The sequence below is a fragment of the Otolemur garnettii genome, unplaced genomic scaffold, assembly GCF_000181295.1.
Source record: "Otolemur garnettii isolate 467f Iridium unplaced genomic scaffold, OtoGar3 scaffold00121, whole genome shotgun sequence".
Lineage (NCBI taxonomy): Eukaryota > Metazoa > Chordata > Mammalia > Primates > Galagidae > Otolemur > Otolemur garnettii.
The window spans coordinates 2,056,863-2,062,092 of NW_003852516.1; positions in this window are offsets into that span (position 1 = coordinate 2,056,863).

Below are 5,230 nucleotides of genomic sequence, written 5' to 3' on the forward strand. Positions count from 1 at the left end.
ACTGAAGTTCTCTTTATATTTAACATATTTGCAGTTCTTGGAATTCTTGCATCTAGATGTTCATTTCCCTCTCCAGATTGGAGGAGTTTTATGTCATAATTTCTAAAAATACTCTTTGTACATCTTTCTTTTCCTTTGATACTTCTGAGATTCCCACAGTTACTAAATTAGCTTGCTCGATGGTTACCCATGAGTCTTAGAGAATTTCTTTACTCTTTTTCTTCTTGATTCTGGGACTAGGTAATTTAAAATCACCTGTTCTTAAGCTTACTGTTTTCTTTTTCTTTTTCTTCTATTTGATCAACTCTGCTGTTGAAGTTCTGTATACATTTCTTTCAATCCAGTCATGTGTTCTTCAGCTCCAGAATTTCTTTTTGGCTCTTTATTATGATTTCTATTTCCTTGTTGCATTTCTTAGTTTGTTTCCCTGAATTCATTTAGTTGTCCATCTGTATTCTCTTGTACCTCACTGAACTGCTTTAAGAAAATCATTTTGAATTCTTTATCAGATAGTTCACAGGTATCCATTTATTTAAGGTCAGTTATTAGAACTTTGTTTTGTTCCTTTTCTGGTGTTATGTTTTCATGATTATTCATGATCCTTGTGGCCTTGTGTTTGTGTTTGTAAATTTGAGGAAGGAGGCATCTCTTTCAGTATTTACAAACTGCCTTTGGTGAGAAAAACCCTTCACTAGTCAGCCAACCAGAGATTCTGGGTGGGACATCTGGTAGGGTTCATGGCCAAGCTTGCGACTAGAGTCCTTGTATGGGGCTTCCATGGTGCTTCAGTCAGCAGGTGGGCAGCCTGGGTGCTTGAGTCCACAAGGCCTGACTTCATGCCTTGGTCTGTGGGGCTGGGACTGTAGGTTGAACCAAGCCTAGGATGATGGGATAAGTTTGGAGCCTGCATCTATGGAACTGGCCTGGACCCTGGGCCCTAAAGCCAGCCTGACAATGAGGTGTACCTAGCACCTTGGTCCATTGGAGAGGGCTGCCCTGGAGACTGTCATTGGCTGCTGGCCTGGATCCTGGTGCCAGGACTGCTTAGGTGTCTGAAGCTATGAGGCCAGCTTGGTCATGGGGTAATCCTGGTGCCAGGTTCACTGGGGCAGACCAGCTGCTGGGGTCTGCAACATAAGAAATGATTACTCATTTCAATTTTTAAGAAATGATTACTCATTTCAATTTTCCTTCCTTGTGCAAACGGTATCTCTCTCCATGCTGTGCTGCTTGGTAAAAGGATGATGCAGGTAACGTGAAACAATCCTTTCTACCTTCTTGAATGTGTATTCTCCTATTTCTGTAGTACACCCAGGTGCTATAATTGCTTACCCGAATTCCTTAGCTCTGATGAAAGTAATTTTGAATATGGATGGTCAAACTGATGTTTATGTGAGAGGACAAGCCCTCAAAGTCCCACTTCACCATCCTGGTGATGTCTTTCCAATCATACTTGTTTTAAATTTCTGGTCTCATAATTCCAATATTCCTGCTATATCTGTGTCTTGTTCTGCTGCTCTGTCTCTCCGAATTATATTGTTTTCCTCTTATAGTATGTCTTGTAATTTGTTCTTGATAGTTGGACATGACGTACCAAGTAAAAGGTAACTTCTAAACAAGGTCTTGAATAACGTGGTGGTACAGAGTGGAGTGAGGGGAAGTGTTCCACAGTCCTGTGATAGGCTCCTGTCTTTTAATGAGCGTATGTGTTTGGCCTGTGAACTTCATAGTGGCCTGTGAACTTCACCCCTCTGTTAGTGAGATGGGTGGCTAGAGTGGGCTCGAGTTGAGTATTTTCATTCTCCCACATGGAGGACCAGAGCCTGCTGAGGTTCTGTATTTCCCTTTCTCCAGGTTGGTTAGGTCCTGATAAAAGTCCAGTAGGTTAGGCTCTAATTACTTTCTACTAAAGGCAAGACTTGTTAAGAACAGAGTTCTTTGGTGTATTTCTTTCTCCTTCTTCTGCTAGAAGCATGAGAGGTTCCCTGTCCTACACACACACACACACAACATTTACTGTAAGAATCTGATCAAGTTCCTGGAGGTAGGATTTACAAAAGTGTTGGGGCTCCTCTGTGACTTCATCAACCATGGAGTTTTTTAACTTTCAGGTTTGTTTGCACGCGTCTACGGCAATTACTGTTTAGGTTCTCCTATCCTGGCACTGGTTCTAAGGGCAGTTTCTGCTGATGACTTTCCGCTCGGCTAAGCTGTGACCACCTGTTATTTTTCTGCATGTCTCTTTAATCTTAGGCACAGTGGTTTGCCCCATGTCCTCACCTCTCTGTGTATCCAAGAAAAGTTATTGATTTTTCAGTCTGTTCAGCTCTTTTTACTTGTTAGGAAAGACTGTCAACTTCCAGGCTCCTTACACGCAGAACTTGAAGATGGAAGTCTGTATACATTGTTGGAAGTCTGTATACATTGTTGAAACCAAAATATTTCTATTTAAGAAAGAAAAAATAGCAGTTTGGATTGTATAACTAAGAATCAAATTCTCATTTATATATACGTATATTGCATATATATTATGCAACATAATATTCTTGTATATTCAGCAACTATTATGTGGTTTTTAATCTTTCAAATATTTCATTAAAACATAGGTTCAATGCACATAGATTTATACACAGTAAAAAGTTTGGTGCAAAGAAGTTGGACCAAAATTATTTGAGTACTATGGCAAGTTGGTGCTATGCTTCATTGTAGTTACCCTGTTGTGTTATTACGGCAGTAAATGACCACCTATGGTCTTTCTTTACATAGGAATATCCATGAGTTTTTATTTAAACACTAAAAGCTTTTTTTCCTTCTTAATTTAACCTTGAATAAGGACATTGAGTATTTTGATCTTTTCCTTTAAGCAATGGGATCATCATGCTTTAGAATTTCTGGCAAAGATAAAAATTTGAAATGTTGTGAATATCTTTTGGCTTCATTTTTTTCTGGCTGCCTAGAACTTTTGAATGTGATCCTGCACGTTTGGAAATGTTCCTTCCACATGAGCCTCACCTTCCCATGGTAGAAGTAAGAAAACGTGATTCCCAACTTTCTTTATGGCCGGGGCCCAGACATGTGAGCAAATCCCCACCCATCAGAGGTGTTAATAAGACTCCAACTTGGAAATTACCAATTTGAGGAAAGATTGTCTGCAGCAGTCAGACAATCTTTTCGGTCCTTTCTGTGATACGGTTTGGAGCATCTTTTCAGAAGTTTAGCCTTCATCTTGGTTCTTTAACCTTTTTACCTAATATCTACCCAGTAAAGTCCCTTTTTGCTTGGATAGCCACAGTCATTGTTGCTGATTTGTAGCTAGGAATTCTGTCACAGATCATTTCTTTCTTTTTTATTTTTTGAGACAGAGTGCCCTCAGTAGAGTGCGATGGCATCACAGCTCACAGCAACCTCAAGCTCCTGGGCTCAAGTGATCCTCCTGCCCCAGACTCCTGAGTAGCTGGGACTACAGGTGACTGCCACAGCGCCTGACTAGTTTTTCCATTTTTAGCAGTGACAGGGTCTCGCTCAGGATGGTCTTGAACTCTTGAGCTCAAGCAATCCACCTGCTTTAGCTTCCCAGAGTGCTAGGATTACAGGTGTGAGCCACCGTGCCTTGCCCACACAGATCATTTCTTACTGCTTTTATGCTATGATTTTTTTTTTTTTTTGCATAGACATTTGACTTTATCTTTTCTTTTAGCATATAGATGTTACTATTTTTTAAACATTTTATTACTGGCCATCTTAGAGGTCCATTGTCCTTTTTAAAGAAATCTAAATCCAACTGCAATTAGCACTATCCTTCACAAGTAGTGTAGGTAACTTATAATTGAGTATTCTCCCAATTTCTGCCTCTTGCCCTGTATAATATTACTGGAAATCATATACTTATCCATCTGCTATAATCACGAGATACAGTGTTGCTATTACTACTTTCAACAGTTATGTTCCAGGTCAATTAAGAACAAGAAATAATTTAAAAATATTTTTCTTTCTTCTTCTATAGTTCTTCCTTTCTTGCTATAGATCAGAGTTTCTGAACTGTATATATTTTCTCTACCTAAAGAATTTCTTTAACTTTTCTTGCAAGAAAAGCCTGATAGCAATGAATCCCTCCAGTCTTTGTTTGCCAGAGAACATCTTAATTTCTCTTGTACTTTTAAAGATAATTTCATTGGATTTAGAAGTCTAGGTTAGTGGGGTTTTTTTTTTCTTTCAAGACTATAAATATTTCTCTCAATTCTCTTCTTGTTTACATAGTTTCTGATGAGAATTCTGACATAATTTTTATATTTATTCCTCTACAAACAAGATGTTCTTTTCATTTTTTTCAAAATTTTCTTCATATTAATATTTTTTGCTTTCTTCAGCTTGAATATGTAGATGATGTAGCTAAGTGTAGTTTAGGGGTACTACTCTTGGCTGGAGAGAGATCTGAGCATCATGCTTTATGTTTTGCTTTCTGTTTCAGGGGTTAAGGGAAAGCTTCCCCTTTGCCTTTTGAGAAGCACTGGTAAGAGGTAGATTAACAGAAGACAAGGCACACATTTATTCATAATTTTACATGACATGAGAGCCTTCAGGATGAAGACACAATCCCTCCAACAGGGTGGGGAGCTTATACTATCTTGAAGTCATAGAAAGAATGTGAGTTCAGAGTGTCTTCAAAACACTTTAAGGTCAGGTTTCAATGGCAAGATTATGGGAATGAGAGAAGAACAGACTTGACTAGCACAGGCGGTCTTGTATAGTTGAAACCTAAAAGAGAAAATTCCTCTACTGTCCTTCATAAATGTTTCTTTTAGACCCTGGAAGTGTCAGGCTTAGTTAATCCTTTCTAGATCAGGAGGGGGAAAGCCCAGCTGCATTAATGTAGATTCTCTACAAATGCAAATTCCTCCAGCCAAAGACACTGTTCAGGGCTATCTTTCTTGCTGGTGCTCTGACAGCTGTCTCAAACTATGTTATGTCAAAGCAATGTATTTTGGGGGTGAAGCGTTTTGATTTCTTTCACTGTCATTAATTTCGGAAAGTTCTTTGTCTTGATTACTTCAAATATTTCCTTTCTTCCTCCCTTCTCTTTCTCTCCTTCCTTTCTTCCTTCTTTCCTCCCTCCCTCCCTCCCTCCCTCTCTCCTTCCCTCCCTCCCTTTCTCCTTCCCTCCCTCCCTCTCTATCCTTCCCTCCCTCCCTTCATAGCGGCCTGTGAACTTCACCCCTCTGTTAGTGAGATG